This window comes from Pseudorca crassidens, chromosome 4, assembly GCF_039906515.1.
Source record: "Pseudorca crassidens isolate mPseCra1 chromosome 4, mPseCra1.hap1, whole genome shotgun sequence".
NCBI classification, from domain to species: domain Eukaryota; kingdom Metazoa; phylum Chordata; class Mammalia; order Artiodactyla; family Delphinidae; genus Pseudorca; species Pseudorca crassidens.
The window spans coordinates 4,957,605-4,976,461 of record NC_090299.1 but is presented as its reverse complement, the minus strand read 5'-3'; the positions used below and the strand labels follow the sequence as shown (position 1 = coordinate 4,976,461).

General features: G+C 43.7%; 1 long non-coding RNA gene across 2 annotated transcripts in view; it reads right to left on the bottom strand.

Moving 5' to 3' along the window:
* The window catches only part of LOC137223395 (uncharacterized), a 157,548-nt gene that overhangs the window by 137,773 nt on the left and 918 nt on the right, over nucleotides 1-18,857 (bottom strand). Inside the window, exons 1-2 of one of the 2 annotated variants that reach the window (XR_010942849.1) lie at nucleotides 16,385-17,164; nucleotides 15,375-15,467 (exon numbers count right to left, since the gene is read on the bottom strand). This is a non-coding gene — a long non-coding RNA (uncharacterized lncRNA). Of the gene's footprint in view, nucleotides 1-15,374; nucleotides 15,468-16,384; nucleotides 17,165-18,857 lie in introns of those variants that run through there. The other variant, XR_010942850.1, reaches the window with a different exon arrangement.

The window sequence follows — 18,857 nt, the reverse complement described above, 5'->3', positions numbered from 1 at the left end:
AAAAAAAAAATCTTTCTGTATCAGTGTAGAGCCGTGCTGTCATTTATAATTGACCATATAATTGAACACAAGGCATTCCATTGTGTGAATGTATCATAATATTCTCAACCCAATCTGATACTGACAAATGATTAGGTTGTCTCTAGTGTTTCATTCGAATAAATGATACTGTGCTGAACATACTTATGCATAAAACTTAGCACATATGTGTGACTGACTCCTTAGAATTATTTCTGAAGAGAACTGCTGGTACGTTCATTTAAAATTGTGATACAGGGACTTCCCTTGTGGGCCAGTGGTTAAGACTCTGCGCTTCCACTGCAGGGGGCACAGGTTCGATCCCTGTTCAGGAAACTAAGATGCCGCACCCCACGTGCCACACACAGCCAAAAAAATAATAATAATACAGGAGCCAGACTACCTGAATTTGAATCCTAACCCTGCCATTTACCACCTAGGTATCTTGAACAAGCTAAGTTACATAGCTTTTACACCTGAATTTCCTTATACATGAAAAAATCAATAAAATTCTGATACATACGGTCAAACCACATCCTAAAAAAATACATTACCCCAGCATCACTTTGCAAACACTGAGTATTATCTTTTTTCCCCCCTCTTTATCAATAAGATATGTGAGAAATAATCAGGGTTTTTTTTTCGTAGTAGTTGGTATTGTTTGCTTTTCTCTAACTACTGGTGGAGTTGATACGTTTTATTTTGTTTTGTCATTTGTATTTCTTCTTTAGGAGCTGCCCAGAAGATGTAGGTTTTAAATAAATGGTTTTATTAGATACTCTGGAGGTTTAAGTGAAGTACCTGGAAAATAAGATCTAACTTCAATGCCTGTCCCAAATGCAAAAGCAGTGGAAATAGTCTCATGTTTTCTAATTTGGGATAATGGATATAGATGTATGTATCTATATATATAGACACATACGTACAGATATAAGAATTTTTACTTCATTAGTTTATTTTGATTGATTGATTGATTTGGCTGCGTCGGGTCTTAGTTGCAGCATGCGGGATCTTCATTGTGGCATGTGGGATCCTTTCTTGTGGCACACGGGCTTCTCTCTAGTTGTGGTGTGCGGGCTCAGTAGTTGCGGCACGTGGGCTTAGTTGCCGCGAGGCATGTGGGGTCTTAATTCCCCAACCAGGGACTGAACCCTCGTCCCCTGCATTGGAAGTTGGATTCTTAACCACTGCGCCATCAGGGAAGTCCCCACTTCATCAGTTTATAACAAAAGGATTGACTCTCAATCTATTTTCCTTAAAAGGAAAAAAAAAAAGAGAGAATAAAGATTACATGACTAAAAAAAAAATAAAGAAAACATGGCTAACATCCCACTTCTGTTTTCTATACTCTAAAAAACATGGGTTCCTTAAAAGATTAAATCCATCCTTGTTTATTTTGAGATTTATAAAATAGAAAGTCATCTCATGAATAAATTGGATAGAGAGTCAGTCAAGGGCACATTAGAGAAACATGAATAAATCATATCCTCATCCTAAAGACTTTGCTTACACCGCTGCAAATTTACTTCAGAAAAGAAAGTTACTTTAAGTTCATTTATGTATCAAACTATGTTTGAGAAAATAAAATAATCTATCAAGTTTTCTGGAATGACTGTGTTTTTTAATTCCCTTTATACTTTTCTAGTTCAAAAGCCTTAGAGAGCATCTTCCTACCACTTGCTGATTTTTTTTCTTTTTTTTTTTTTTTTTGGTAATTTCATCCAGTATTTTGCTATTTCATTATTCGCTGTCACTTTCATTATCATGAAGTAACATTTCTTCAGTTCCTATTGGAGACTATATGACTTGGTGACACAAGTCCTGTGGCCGGATGATTGAGTCATCACCTAAGAAGCTAGGACTTTCCTTTAGCCCAGGGAACCTCAAAGTCTGGGAAAGGAGCTCAGAGAAAAACTCATCCCACCTTTGAGGCCCCAAAACCTAAGTTCTCCTGGGGTGCCTCAACTCTCTTCACACATACACAGGGCTTTTCCATAGTGCTGGGACGCAGAAAGAAAAGACGCCCATGGTTATGAGGAGTGGAATTGAAAGGGCACAGTTTCCCACTCCTGCTGTTTTGATGGAACCCATCTGTCTACAGCAAGAAGGTCATGGGGAGATAGTAGAACCTCCTTCTCCACCCAGCAGCTATTTTATGTTTTATATTTTATGTTTTTAAATGTATTTTATATTTAAGAACATAAGTCAGATGTTGTTTTTGTTGCTTACCCTCCAATAGCTTTCCATTGTTCTTAGAATAAAATTGTAAACACAGAGCTACAGTAGAAACACAACATTGTAAAGCAACTATACTCCAATAAAAATTAATTAAAAAAAAAACCACAGAGAATTGCTCACCACCCAGTTCTACAAGGATTAAGTCCTAACCCACTGCAGTCACTGACCAACAGCCCACAAAGAGGAAATTCATGATAACATGATGAGTTACCCTGTACTTTGGACAAGCAGCCCCTTTAGATAGTTAGAGATATACCTTAGGAACAATTTTTTTTAATTAATTAATTAATTAATTATTTTTTTTTTGGCTGCATTGGGTCTTCATTGCTGCACGCAGGCTTTCTCTAGTTGGGGCATACAAATTTTGTCTCCATACAAATTTTAAGATTTTTTTGTTCTAGTTCTGTAAAAAAATGCCACTGGTAATTTGATAGGGATTGCACTGAATCTGTAAATTGCTTTCAGTAGTATAGTCATTTTCACAAATTGATTCTTCCAATTCAAGAACATGGTATATCTCTTCATCTGTGTGTGTCATCTTTGATTTCTTTCATCAGTGTCTTATAGGTTTCTCGGTACAGGTCTTTTACCTCCTTAGGTAGGTTTATTCCTAGGTATTTTATTCTTTTTGTTGCAATGGTAAATGGGATTGTTTCCTTAATTTCTCTTTCTGATCTTTTGTCATTAGTGTATAGGAATGCAAGAGATTTCTGTGCATTAATTTTGTATCCTGCAACTTTACCAAATTCATTGATTAGCTCGAATAGTTTTGGTGGCATCTTTAGGATTCTCTATGTATAGTATCGTGTCATCTGCAAATAATGACAGTTTTGCTTCTTCTTTTCCAATTTGTATTCCTTTTATTTCTTTTTCTTCTCTGATTGCCGTGGCTAGGACTTCCAAAACTATGTTGAATAATAGGGGTGAGAGTGGACATCCTTGTCTGTTCCTGATCTTAGAGGAAATGCTTTCAGTTTTTCACCATTGAGAATGATGTTTGCTGTGGGTTTGTCGTATATGGCCTTTATTATGTTGAGGTAGGTTCCCTCTATGCCCACTTTCTGGAGAGTTTTTATCATAAATGGGCGTTGAATTTTGCCAAAAGCTTTTTCTGCATCTACTGAGATGATCATATGGTTTTTCTTCTTCAATTTGTTAATATGGTGTATCACATTGATTGATTTGCATATATTGAAGAATCCTTGCATCCCTGGGATAAACCCCAGTTGATCATGGTATATGATCCCTTTAATGTGTTGTTGGATTCTGTTTGCTAGTATTTTGTTGAGGATTTTTGCATCTGTATTCATCAGTGACATTGGTCTGTCATTTTCTTTCTTTATAGTATCTTTGTCTGGTTTTGGTATCAGGGTGATGGTGGCCTCATACAATGAGTTTGGGAGCGTTCCTTCCTCTGCAATTTTTTGGAAGAGTTTGAGAAGGATGGGTGTTAGCTCTTCTCTAAATGTTTGATAGAATTCACCTGTGAAGCCATCTGGTCCTGGACTCTTGTTTGCTGGAAGATTTTTAATCACAGTTTCAATTTCATTACTTGTGATTGGTCTGTTCATATTTTCTATTTCTTCCTGGTTCAGTCTTGGAAGGTTATACCTCTCTAAGAATTTGTCCATTTCTTCCAGGTTGTCCATTTTATTAGCATAGAGTTGCTTGTAGTAGTCTCTTAGGATGCTTTGTATTTCTGAGGTGTCTGTTGTAACTTCTCATTTTTCATTTCTAATTTTATTGATTTGAGTCCTCTCCCTCTTTTTCTTGATGAGTCTGGCTAAAGGTTTATCAGTTTTGTTTATCTTCTCAAAAAACCAGCTTTTAGTTTTATTGATCTTTGCTATTATTTTCTTAGTTTCTATTTCATTTATTTCTGCTCTGATCTTTATGATTTCTTTCCTTCTACTAACTTTGGGTTTTGTTTGTTCTTCTTTCTCTAGTTCCTTTAGGTGTAAGGTTAGATTGTTTATTTGAAACTCACAACTCTTTAAAATTTATTTTTGGCCGTGCCACATGGTTTGTGGGGTCTCAGTTCCCCAACCAGAGAGTGGAGCCGGGCCCTCAGTAGTCAAAGTGCGGAGTCCTAACCAGTGGACCACCAAGGAATTCCCAAAACTCACAACTCTTATGTTGTGCATTTTTCTTTAAGTAAACAACAACAACAAAAACAAATCTCTTGGGCGTCCCTGGTGGCGCAGCGGTTGAGGATCCGCCTGCCAATGCGGGGGACACCGGTTCGTGCCCTGGTCTGGGAAGATCCCACATGCCATCCAGGAAGATCCCACATGCCGCAGAGCGGCTGGGCCCGTGAGCCATGGCCGCTGAGCCTGCGCGTCCGGAGCCTGTGCTGCGCAACGGGAGAGGCCACAACAGTGAGAGGCCCGCGTACCGCAAAAAAAAACAAAAACAAAAACAAAAAAAACCAATCTCTTTATTTGACAGCTGTGATCTGACTCCTGTCACATTGGCTCCTTTTGTACCTGAACGTCATCAAATGATTTTCCCACCTCAAGGCAATTACCCTGGCAGTTCCCTGCCCCCGCCCTTCCCACGGTGGGGTGCTCATCCTCATCCTTCAGTCTCAATTCAGATATTTCTACTCTCTATCACATCGTTTTATTTACTTCCTTCATAGCATTGATCACACTGTGTAACTACCCTATTTATTTTGCTGGCCTATTATCTGTCTTCTCTCTCAGCTAGAATGTAAGTTCCATAACGGTACCCTTGTCTGTCTCATTCGCTGTTGTATGCCTGTAAGTGGATAGGGTAGGGGTTCCTGGGAGAAAGAGCACAAGGTATGGTTCTCTTGACATAAGAGAAGCCATTTGTGGCCTAAGTCATTTTGCGATCTAAGCCTGGTGCGATGCTTGCCCTGGAACAGGTCTCAGCAATCAAAGATCTTTTAATAATGATCTTAAGGGAACAAAAGAACAAACTGTTATCAGGCAAGAGAAGTAAGGATAGCAAAGATACCAAATCAGTTGTAAAGACTCCCAGTTGTGTTTCAGTTGTAAAGATTAGCCTGAAGCACTTTCTTGAGCTGTTGTGCAGAATTCAACCCCCCCCCACCCCAAGCACTCAACCACCCGATCAACTAGAACTTAAGGGATGGTGATGGTGACCTTTTCTGACCCTTCTGACTTCAGTCAACTAAAGCTTGTACTCTGTTGACCTTTGCCCCAATTCTATGCTGAATTCTCCTCTGCTCAAGCCCCTTCATGTATATGCATGTATCCTTAGCTTAAAAATTCTCCAGTTTTGCTGTTCGGGAAAACTGCTTTGGGAGAGATCCACGGTGTTCTCCTTATTTGCTACAAATAATAAACCTTTCCTTCTCCTAATCTTTGGCTTGGTTGTATCTTTTGAATCAACACCCACGAAGAAGCAAACCCAGTTTTTTGGGTAACATGCCCAGCACCTACATCTATGCCTGGATTATGGAGGTGCTCGATATAAACGTTCATGGAATGGACAAGATTCCTCTAAAGAGGTAGTGGCCATGAAACTGAGCTCCCCAATATCCACCATCTTGTGGGAAAAACAGCATCTTGCAATCCAAGAATTTATGGTTTAATGTTCACTCCTAAAGAGAAAGGCAAAGACTCAATACTCAATGTGCTAAGAATTACACAGTCAAGGTATCTCTGTCCCACCCCCAGAATCAAAAAAAAAAAAAAAAAAAACTAGGATGATTTACCATTTGAAAACAGAACACATAATGGCTTGTACCCACATCTTTCAGGTGCTACGGAAAAGACCAGGTGTTTGCTACATCTCCACTTAGAGCGTATCCTCGGGAATCCAGGATATAACTGGAATGCAGAGATGCTGAGAAATTTAAACTTCTTTTGAGCTGTACCCAGGGAGCTGTGGTTAAACCCAGTCTAGAAATAATGAGTATTAGGAGGAATTCACCTATGTTTCTCAAACACTGCATACTCTAGGGGAAAGAATGTTTATAACTAACCATCGTAATAAACATGACTGTTCCCCCAAAGCAGGAAAGCAATCCTTTTATAGCTAGAAGCCTAGGGCTCGTCCCCTCTCAGGCACCTCCTCTCCCTTCTGTTGGGCCAGCCCAGGCAATGCAGCTCTAGTTGCTCCCAGGGCCCTTAGGTAGGCTCCTTCCAAGGAAACTATTAGTAAGAGTTAGCTGGAAGGAATGTTACCCGAAAACTGGTTGTGCCTCTTGGTGGGTGTCGAGCCAATATAGAAAACCAAGCCACACATCGGGAGAAGGAAGCATTTATTATTATTTACAGCAAATAAGGAGAACACCGGGGGGGGGGGGGGATCTTCCCCAAAGCAGCATCACCCTGGACAGCAAAATTGAGGAAGTTTTTTTTTTTTTGCGGTATGCGGGCCTCTCTGTTGTGGCCTCTCCCGTTGAAGCCCAAAACCGAGGAAGCTTTAAGCTAAGGGTACACGCATATTCATAAGCTGGAGCAGAGGAGAATGCAGCATAGAAATGGGGCAAAGGTCAACAGAGTCCAAGGTTGAGTTGATTGAAGTCAGGAGGGTCATCAACCTCCTCCTTCCACCCTCCGCCTGGGTGGGGACCTTAGTTCCTGCTGAACTCAGAGATCTATTATTATGTATAATCCCTCGAGGAGGAACTAGGACTCTGCTTTACCACTGCACCAGTGTTTGGCTGCCTTTTCTCTGTTCCTTCATTCCTTTGTTCCCTTGAGATCACTGATTCCTGAGACCTTTTCAAGGGCAAGCATCGTGGCCGGGCTTAGATCACAAAATGGCTTAGGGCAAAAATGGATTCTCTTCTGTCAAGAAAGTCATGCCTGGTTCTCTTTCTCTGGGGACCCACCCCCCCCAAACCTATGTGCTTACAGGAGGGGCTGAAAGTGAGGCTGGTCTTCCGTTGTTTGAATGATTTAATGTCTTAAAGTGAGACTGTATTCGTGTATTACTTATGATAAAAAGAGAAAACAATATTACTTTTAAAACAACACTTATCTTCTGTCAGGGAGGAGGAAATTTTCCTTTACGCTTTTAGGTTCTTCTGGCTGGTCTAAAAATTAAATTGGAATGACACACATTAACAGTAGAAAAATCAAACAAAAATTTTAATAACATGGGAGAGATCCAGGAAAACTGAGTCACTCGCCAAGATGGCTGAAGCCCTCACCTTAAATACCATTCTCAGTAAAGACCACAGAGGAGGGCTTCCCTGGTGGTGCAGTGGTTGAAAGTCCGCCTGCCGATCCCACATGCCGCGGAGCGGCTGGGCCCGTGAGCCATGGTCACTGAGCCTGCGCGTCCGGAGCCTGTGCTCCGCAACGGGAGAGGCCACAACAGTGAGAGGCCCACGTACCGCAAAAAAAAAAAAAAAAAAAAAAAGGCCACAGAGGACATTGAGGATGGGGAGAGTCAGTTACAGGGGTTACAGGCAAAGGCACAGTAAACAAGGGTGAGGTTGTTATGCAGATTTAAGTCATTGCCTTCTCCATTCATGAGAGTTTCTAGAGAATTGGTCAACCTCCTCTCCCAGGTATAGTGAGGGAACCGCCCTTACAATTGGAGATTTCCCTTACAAATGTAAATCTTTCTTACAAAAGGGTAACTCCTACTTGATTTTCAGAGTTTTTCCCGGATTGGCTATTTCTTAGAAATCAACCAGCTTAAAATATTCCAAAGAGACATTTTGGGGCAGCAAATTCTGTTCCGCGACAGTCCCCCCTTTGAAACTTCCCAGGGAAGTTTCACCATCCAGAAGCTAGGTTGATACATGACTCCATGTCCTGTTTGAAGAAGTCAGTCCTGAGAATAGGTCAGTTCAGTGAAATGGCTGTGTCTCATTTCAGGAGGTGGTGATAGGGCTGGGCTCTCAAAGTTAGTACTGTACTCTACGTGAAATCAGGTATTTAATAAGAGGCATTTCTACTGCGACAGAAGAAAAACAAAGCCTAGTAGTTGGAACAAATTATAAACCCACTGTCTGAGTCCTGGGAGTTGCCAGTTGAAGAGACATTCATTCATTGATTCATTCATTCATTTATTTTTGGCTGCGTTGGGTCTTCGTTCCTGTGCGCGGGCTTTCTCTAGTTGCAGCGAGCGGGGGCTACTCTTCGTTGTGGTGCGCGGACTTCTCATTGCGGTGACTTCTCTTGTTGCGGAGCACGTGCTCTAGGCACGCAGGCTTCAGTAGTTGTGGCATGCAGACTCACTAGTTGTGGCACGTGGGCTCTAGAGCGCAGGCTCAGTAGTTGTGGTGCACAGGCTTAGTTGAGGGATATACATAACAATATCTTTGAGCTCCTTACAGAACTAAAATCCCCAACAAGTGGAAGATGTTAGCATTCTTCATTCCAGATTAAAGGAACCGGAGAAGCTCTTCAAGAAACCACCTCAGGCCAGATTAAAGGAGTGCAGGCCCTGCACATACCCTAATCCTTATCCGGCAACCCTGCCCTTGAACCATTGCTATAAAACTGCTCAACAAATCCTTGCAGGTTGGAACAAACAGTTACTGAGGGGCATGGGCTTCTTGTGTTCCCCCTTTGCCTGGCAAAGCAATAAAGCTATTCTTTTCTACTTCACCCCAAACTGTGTCTCTGAGATTCAATTCGGCACCTGTGCACAGAGGCCGAGCTTTTAGCACCAACTGCAAGTGGGCAAGGGCTCTGATTCACAGTCATTCACGGATCCAGGCTAACTGAGTCTCCGCCATCATTAGTACATTGCTTTCCAAGTCACTCTGGCCATCACTGTAAAGGCCAGTTCAGCTCCTGAGAGGAGGGAAGACGGAACATGAAGGAAAGCACATGGGATACTTTTTGGACAAGGCTTGGAAGCAGCACACATCCTTCTGGCTCATACTCCATTGGAAAACTTAGCCACTTGGCTCTATCTACCTCCTGGGGAGACTGAGAAATGCTATGCAGCTGGGAACCCAAATGGTAGTGAAACAGGAGGGAAGGGGGCAGGGCACAACCTTTAAAAGAATGACATAGCCTTAGAACACGACATAAATGGTTAGAATCAATTAGGCCCAAGATGGCAGATAAGACTTTCACTAGACCTTGAGCCTCAGTATACGCTCACGGTAGCACATCAACACGCTAAATGACATATCCACAGGCGCCATGACAGTTCCAAGGCCGACCATAAAAGGTCAACAAGTGGGCAGTAGCCCAATTCCTGGAAATCCCCACCCTATCCCCAAAATAGCTGGAATATTCCTCCCACCCATTAGCCTATGCAATTACCCACCCCTATAAAAACTGACAACCCCATATCCTGGTGCCTCTCTTGCCTTCTGAGATGGCCCACACTCTGTGAAGTGTGTTTCTCTCTAAATAAATCCACTTCTTACCTATCACTTTGTCTCTCACTGAATTCTTTCTGCAATGAGACATCAAGAAAGTGAGTTTCATTAAGTCCTGAGACCAGGTGTGTGATCTCAGTTAAAAGAACCTGGGTTCCACATCTTCTTTATTCGTTCATCTGTCGATGGACACTTAGGTTGCTTCCATGTCCTGGCTATTGTAAATAGAGCTGCAATGAACATTGTGGTACATGACTCTTTTTGAATTTTGGTTTTCTCAGGGTATGTGCCCAGTAGTGGGATTGCTGGGTCTATTTTTAGTTTTTTAAGGAACCTCCATACTGTTCTCCATAGTGGCTGTATCAATTTACATTCCCACCAACAGTGCAGGAGGGTTCCCTTTTCACCACACCCTTTCCAGCATTTATTGTTTCTAGAGTTTTTGATGATGGCCATTCTGACTGGCTTGAGGTGACACCTCATTGTACTTCTGACTTGCACTTCTCTAATAATTAGTGATGTTGAGCATCTTTTCATGTGCTTCTTGGCCATCTGTATGTCTTCCTTGGTGAAATGTCTGTTTAGGTCTTCCACCCAGTTTTTAATTGGATTGTTTGTTTTTTTGATGTAGACATAGGGAATGGACTGGAGGACATGGGGCGGGAGGGGGAAGCTGGGGTGAAGTGAGAGTAGCATCAACATATATACACTACCGAATGTAAAATAGATAGCTAGTGGGAAGCAGCCGCATAGCACAGGGAGATCAGCTCGGTGCTTTGTGACCACCTAGAGGGGTGGGATAGGGAGGGTGGAAGGGAGATGCAAGAGGGAGGAGATATGGGGACATGTGTACACATATGGCTGATTCACTTTGGTGTACAACAGAAATTAACACAGTATTGTGAAGCAATTACACTCTAATAAAGATCTATTAAAAAAAAAAAAAAGAACCTGGGTTCAAGTCCCAATGTGAGTTGCCGGGTTTCGGCACCATGCCTCGCCGAAACTCAGGGTTCTGTCGCTTAAGAAGAAGGGGAGGATGCGTAGCCATTCTGAGACAGGCATTGTTAAAACCATTCCATAGTTGAGGAAACCGAAGCTCAGACTGGTTAAATAACTGCCCGATGTCATGCAGCTTCTACACGTTAGAGCTGGAACTCCACCCCTGCTCTATCTCATTCCAGAGCCCGTGTACTGTCCAGCGCCCATACTAACCCGGCTCACTCAGCACGCGAGTTTGACCCTCAGCAACGTGCCAGGAGATTCTCTGAAGCCACACAATAAATTCAGCACATCTTTTATGTGTACACATTTCACTCCATGATTTAGGAATAAAACAAATTTACTTAAGACAAACGTTATGGTGTAGAGGGCCAAACTGCACTGATTTCTATGATAAAACAGGAGACGTGAAAGAAATTTTACATGTTAGTCCCTGCAGATGAAGCAAAGCTTGGGAAGCCCTTCATGGCCCTGCACTATCCCCATCACACTCTTCTGCTCCTTGTTATGTGGTGACTGTACTCACTGCTGTTTTCTAGTCTTATCACCAATCGCAGGGTTTAACTCTCCTTGAACTTATAGCCTTCTAGACCCCAGCAGTACTCATTTTTTTTTCATGAATTTTTATTGGAGTATAGTTACTTTACAATGTTCTGTTAGCTTCTACTGCACAGCAAAATGAATCAGCCATACGTAAGTACTCACTTCTTTAAATTTATTTATTTATGGCTGCGTTGGGTCTTCATTGATGTGCGTGGGCTTTCTCTAGTTGCAGCGAGCGGGGGCTACTCTTCGTTGCGGTGCGCGGGCTTCTCATTGCGTTGGCTTCTCTTGTTGTGTAGCACGGGCTCTAGGCACGCGGGCTTCAGTAGTTGCAGCATGCAAGCTCAGTAGTTGCGACACGTGGACTCAGCAGTTGTGGCACATGGGCTTAGCTGCTCCGCGGCATGTGGGATCTTCATGTGGGATTGAACGCACGTCCCCTGCATTGGCAGGCAGATTCTCAACCACTGCGCCACCGGGGAAGCCCCAGTACTCACTTCTTATAGTATAGTGTCACTATCACAGGCTACCAATTGATTTAAAAACAACAGCAACAAAAAAAAACTTTGATTTTTAATAGAAATGTTCTGATACTTTTAAAAGTTTGAAAATGGCTGGTGATCCCATTTTGGATAGAGTCCCTATGTAATAATATTGTATTTGCTGCTACAAACTATAATCTCCCAGTCAGTTCACACAGGTTTAAGGATATCTGCTGATTTGCAAGAAAGGGTCTCAATCCTGATATAAATAATTCTATGTGGCCCTGAGGGCACACAGTCTTAACTCCTGATGATGTTTATAGCCTAGCAGTTCCTTTGATGCTAAGCTTCCAGACAGTTTCCTGAAGATAGATCTTTCTTTTCATTGTGGAGCTCCATGTGGCTGGTATCCTATTATGGTGTCTGCCGGAAGGCTGTTATAAAGCTTTGGTAGAATTACCAGTTTTGGTGTGTTCTCCCTACAGCTATTATACCAGTTAATGAAAAGTTTAAGGATACAATTTGCTTATATGGGCGCCAAGCGGGGAAAGCAGGGGGCGGGGAGGATGAATTGGGAAAATGGGATCGACAGGTGTACACTAATATGTATAAAATAGATAACTAACAAGAACCTGCTGCATAAAAAATCGAATCAAATCAAATTCCAAAAAAAATAAAACAACTTAGAAAAAAAGGAATACAATTTGGAGGACTATCAAATTGGTTCCAGACATCTGAGGGGTGGGTATGCAAATGAGTAGAAGGTTTAGATACCCACAAAAAAGATGGTTCCTTTTTTTTAAGGTATAGATGCAGAAGGCCTTATCAAACTATACCACAGTTTGATCATGAGATAAATTGGTTATTATCTACATGGACAAGTAGTTCAGAGACTGACTCTCTAATGTAAACAAAAAATCAAGTTTTTTAGTTTGCCCAAGTGCTAACACACAGCTTTGTTAGGTGACTTGGGTGGGGAAAAAGGAGAGGGAGAATCTGAAATATTAGATGGGGAATTTAATTTTCTAATAGTTTGGTCTCTAATAAACAGATGATATTTAAGCCAAACAAAGAAGTAAGATTGGGGCCATCACATTTTCTAAGGACAGAATACTTAGACATTGGGGAAAAAATGTCTACGAACATCCTAAAAGTCAAAGAACTTGTATCCTCGGGCACCTGGGACTCAGATTCCATGATGACCCTGTTACTAACACAGTTCAGGCTAACTCAGCCAACCAGGATTTAGCAGAGGACAGGAAAATCATGAATTGCTTAGTACAGGTGAAGAAAAGCAGATCTCAAAAAGGGGTTAAGAAAAGATCGGTTATAATTTACACGTCTGATGATTGTAAATAGTGGATTTCATTGAATTTAAGAGCCCATCTCCATTTCCAAGGTGTTAACGTGCATGTAGGTGAGGGCTGGACTGAGGAGACACATTTCCTTAACTGGGAAAGAAGCCAGAAAGAATTGTATGCAAAAACATAATGACAGTTGTTTCAGGTTGGCAAAAATGTTGCTGGGCCAAGTTTCAGAACTGGGTACATGCTCAGCCCAAACTGGTGGCCAGGTTCCTTAGGAGCTCTGAGTGGGATAATTGCTATTAGGCAAGAGTCCATTAAGAAGAGGATCTGTATCGTATCTCTGTTCTAATTAAACTCCAAATTTCATTTAAAAAAAGGAAAAGAAAAAGAGGAGGATCTGTATCAGTACCTGGGCCCTGTGAAGTCTATAATATAATTGGGATAGGTTGTACTGGAATAGTCACACCTACCTCTAAGCCCAGGGCATTAGTGCTACAGAGATATCCAAGGGAAAACTTTTTAACTGGTTTCTTATTCCAAAAAAATATCTTCAGGGAAGTGTGGAATCCACGTGGTCATTAAACCAATTAGTATGTTGTAGGTTTTTTTGTTTGTTTGTTTTGTTTTGTTTTTGGCTGTGTTGGGTCTCCGTTGCTGCACATGGGCTTTCTCTAGTTGTGGTGAGCGGGGCTACTTTTCTTTGCGGTGCGTGGGCTTCTCATCGTTGTGGCTTCTCTTGCTGTGGAGCACGGGCTCTAGGCACGTGGGCTTCAGTAGTTGTGGCTCGCAGGCTTCAGTAGTTGTGGCACACGGGCTTAGTTGCTCCGGGCATGTGGGCATCTTCCCGGATCAGGGATCGAACCCATGTCCCCTGCAATGGCAGGCAGATTCTTAACCACTGCACCACCAGGGAAGTCCCTGTTGTAGGTTTTTAAATTTTTATCTTATTTTATTTTTTATTGTTAAGGGTTTCACAGATGGACACCGGAGATTTACATCAATTTTGGTCGCCATGGTAGGCTTTGGATTCTGTTAGCTGGAGACCGATAATTCTAGTCAAAAGGATTCTATTCGGGCTTCGCTGGTGGCGCAGTGGTTGAGAGTCCGCCTGCCGATGCAGGGGACACGGGTTCGTGCCCCCGTCCGGGAAGATCCCACATGCCGCGGAGCGGCTGGGCCCGTGAGCCATGGCCGCTGAGCCTGCGCGTCCGGAGCCTGTGCTCTGCAACGGGAGAGGCCACAACAGTGAGAGGCCCATGTACCGCAAAAAAAAAAAAAAAAAAAAAAAGGATTCTATTCTATCATGTTTATATTCATAATTACAGTATAATATTTTCTCTGCTTACTTATTTACATTCTGAATGACTGGCTTTGGACTAGTGGCTTTTCTTTTTAATTGAATGAAACATTCTTTAAATTCTATAGTGCTTTAAAATGTTCCAAAGTTTCACACACATGATTTCATATAATCCCATAATAATGGACTATTTGTTTTAACATTTTACATTTTCAATCCTGTCAGTTACCTGTATGACCAAGACAGACTATATTTTGCTACTTCACTATCAATAAAGAGGAGCTCTGCTTAACAACAGAGCCATGCAACCTGAAGCCTGGAGGATAGAATGTTCTTGATTATACAGCCTGCATTGTTGTGAGGGTAAAGGAATAGATACCTGTGACAGCAAGCCCAAGATGGCATCCCAACTCTCTCTGCCCTGCTATACAACATAGAATCTCTGGTCCAGGGCTTCCCTGGTGGTGCAGTGGTTAAGAATCCAGCTGCCAATTCAGGGGACACGGGTTTGAGCCTTAGTCCGGGAAGATCCTACATGCCACGGAGCAACTAAGCCCGTGCGCCACAACTACTGAGCCTGCACTCTAGAGCCTGCGACCCACGAATATTGAGCCCACGTGCTGCAACTACTGAAGCCTGCGTGCCTAGCCCGAGCTCTGCAACAAGAGAAGCCACCGCAATGAGAAGCCCGCGCACCGCAACTAAGAGTAGCCCCCGCTCGCCGCAACTAGAGAAAGCCCGTGCGCAACAAGGCAGACCCAATGCAGCCCAAAATAAATAATAAATAAATTTATTAAAAAAAAACAAAACACTTCCTCAGTTTTGCTGTTCAAGGTGACGCTGCTTTGGGAAAGATCCCCGGTGTTCTCCTTACTTGCTGTAAGTGATAATAAATGCTTCCTTCTCCCAACATGCAGCTTGGTTGTGTCCACCGTCTCGACACCCACCGAGAGGAGAAACCAGTTTTGGGGTAACAGGACCATAGGTGGCAGTGCAATTATAAGAGTTTGGTAAGGCCGTGGGGAGTTCCCCAGCCAAATTCACCCCTCACTCCCTGTCTCGCAGGAACGCGCCTGTCTCAGTGTTCCCAGCATGCTCAGCTGTGGGCTGGGCCCACTTTATAAGAAGCAAGGCCCCGGCTCCACAGCGGTGATGGGTGTCAGAGCAAAGTCACTGAGGGCATGGACCAATCATACCTTTGCAGTCCCAGTGAGAGGTCTGAGAGCCACATTCTCCTGTTCAGGATACCTGATGATCCTCTGAAAAGACGCCTGGAACAGTGTTACCTTCTGAGAAAAGGGATATAATAAGTGAAAAAACTCCAACAGAGTTTAACATACATTTTTGAATGAATTTCTTTAATAAATATAAAGATACGCTCAAAGCAATTGGGATTTTTCTGCCTTTTTAAATATGTTAAAGATGATATCACTTCAGTTAGAAGTGAAGAATCATTTATAGTGATAGGATTAGAGACCTCATTACTTTGTTTTGACTATTCATTGACTGATGTACTTCTGGTTTTTGACAACGCGATGGACTGCCATGTGTCGCCTCACCCAATTCCTATTTTGAATCCTAACCCCCAATGTGACTATATTTGGAGATAAGGTTTTCAAGAAGGTAACTAAGGTTAAATGAGGTCATAAGGGTAGGGCCCTAATCCAATAGGATAGGTGGTCTTATAAGAAGAGGAAGAGAGAGGGATTTCCCTTCCCCTCATGCTCGTATATGTGTATATCTACGTATGTGTGTATACATATATGTGTACACATGTGTATATAGCTTCACTTCAGACAGCTGAAGTTAGATGTTAACAAAGGAACTAGTGATGGGCTTCCCTGGTGGCGCGGGGGTTGAGAGTCCGCCTGCCGATGCAGGGGACACGGGTTCGTGCCCCGGTCCGGGAGGATCCCACGTGCCGCGGAGCGGCTGGGCCCGTGAGCCATGGCCGCTGAGCCTGCGCGCCCGGAGCCTGTGCTCCGCAACGGGAGAGGCCACGGCAGTGAGAGGCCCGCGTACCGCAAAAAAACCAAAAATACAAACAAACAAACAAAAACAAAGGAACTAGTGAAACGGCTAGGCAAACAGCAGTGCTAAGCAGAAAGTCTCAACAGGAGAAAAACTACAACTTCTATGTTTCTTAGCTCCTTCTCTTCTATTTCTATTTTGAGGTTGCTCCAGTCTTCAGAGAAAAAAGACTCACCTGGTTCTTTACGCCATTGTTCTTTCATCGGGCTCCTGCCTTCCGGCCTCGCTGACCGCTGCCACTTGCTTTCCACCAGCACGACCGACCTACAACCGTTCACGTAAAGAGTGGCCTTCCCGTTGTCAAATCCAAAGGATCCACTCTCTGCCTTGACCTCTTGGGAGCATTCGTCACTGTTCTACCCTTGTAGAAACTTTCGGCTCCCTTACTTCGAAGATACCAGCCTCCCCCGGTTCTCCTTCTCTGATGAGGTTTCAAGTCTTTTCCCCTTCCGGCCGTCCTTAAAGCTATGTGTTTCACAGGAATTTCATCCTTTAACACTTCGCTTCTCTCACTCAGAGACTTTTTGTGAGTGATCTCATTATCCATGGCTTTAACTACTGGACCCTCAAACATGTCTGGGCCTGACTCTGTTATGAGCGCCCAGTCCTTAGTTTTCTTTGCCCACAAAGTGACTCCACCTGGGTGTTCCACGGGCGCGTCCCAATGATATGTTCCCATCTTAACTCTCAGGGAGTGTCCTCCCTAAGAGAGGCATCTCCACCTGTTTTCCTTGTTTGGTACCATCATCTACCAGTCACCCAGGTCGTCCCTAGACTCTGTCCTCTCCTCCCTCACCCCCTGGATTTAATTTGTCACTCAACCCCGTAGTTTCTGTCTCCTTCATAGTTCTTAAACCCATCTCTTTTGCATCACTGCCCCCAATTTATGTGTTTGGGAGGTAGTATTGAGGGAACAACAGGAATGTGCATCAGAATCACCTGTGTGGTTTTTTTTTTTTTTTTTTTTTGCGGTACGCGGGCCTCTCCCGTTGCGGAGCACAGGCTCCGGATGCGCAGGCTCAGCGGCCATGGCTCACTGGCCCAGCCGCTCCGCGGCATGTGGGATCTTCCCGGACCGGGGCACGAACCCGCGTCCCCTGCATCGGCAGGCGGACTCTCAACTACTGCGCCACCAGGGAAGCCCCTGCAAAACGCTTTTTATAGGCTAGTTTTATCAGCACTTTTTATTTCACCTAGTGACTAAGGTATGATTCTGTTTTTATAGACAAGGAAAGTGAGACTAAGAGATTTAATGATTTGCCACGAAGCATAACTCCCAGGAGTTATGATCAACCTGTGCCAGCTGATGGCAACCACACCTTCCGGGTGTCAGATATATAGCCCAGGCCTGAACATACATTGAATATCCTTGGTAATGAAAAGTTTCCAATTCCTCAAGACAGGAGAATCACCAGAACCATGGGAAATCCGGCAAGAAAACATTTCTAGGTCATAAATCATTCAGAAAGGAATCCAGTCTTGGGCCTCCCTCCCCCTCACCCCACTTCCCTTCCTGGTTAGTCATCATTTCCTGCCCAAATCTAGCTGAGATATTTCTTCCATTCATTCTTTTCCAGTACTAGATGCAAGTCTAGAATAACTTTTTTATCAGCTGGCCTACTTCTCTCTCTTGCCTTTTCACATGCCCGAGATACATGACCTCAAGGAAACCACAGCCCTAAATCATATCCTTGCGCAGCTCACAAAACAGCTCACCGTTTCCTACCAAATTACGTCTAATATAACGTCTGCCTCCCTCAGTATAACCTATCCAAGCATCTGTCTTCTTACTCCTTAGCTTCCACCCTACATAACTAAGAGTTGTTCTTATAAATACACCCAGGGCTTTCTTTATTCCCCTTTTTCATGTGTAAATCACCATCACTCTCCCCCTGCTCCAAATTCTACAAGTGTAAAACAGAGACCTCCAAGTCTTTGCCCAACACAAATGCCAAGTCTTCTAATAAACCTTCTAGAAACCGCAGGCCTGTTATGACCTCTATCGCCAAACTTGCGAAAACTTGTGGCACTGAACTTAATCTTCCTTGTAAAGCTTTAGGTCTGATTTCTCTTGCCACCTTCGGCCCCCTTTGCCTGAGGATAACATTCTTGAGGAAAGGGACGTCGTCTTCCTCAGCATCGCCATCGCACACAGTGGGGGCTTTATCGCGCTTAATTTCGTTTAACGCAACACGTCCCGCCGACGGCGTCGGGGGCGGACACCCTTTGCCGGATTCACACGTCCACTCACACGCACACACGGATGCTGTCTTCCACTCGGACACCCACGTGTCTCCAGGGCCACAGCCCTGGAGCAGTCTTGGGTCTCCCAGCCTGTGGGCGTTTCCACTGCAGCCAGCGGAAGGGGAGGCTCATTCCTTTAAAACCGCCTCAAGGGATCCTTGTTACTTTGGACCTCCCATAGCCCCCACCCTATAAATAGCTTAAGATCCGCTTCCTCCCAAATCAGTATCACTCCGGTTCGAGGAGTCCCTACCTGGTCGCGCCTGGCTCCGATCCTATGGATCCCCCCTCCCTGTCGCGCTTGGTAGCGCCCGCTTTGTCAGCGCTCTGCGCTCGCCGGTTACCCCTCAGCTCTCGCCGGCTGGCTGCAGCCAGCGCCTTCGCGTCGCAGCAGCCGCAGCACC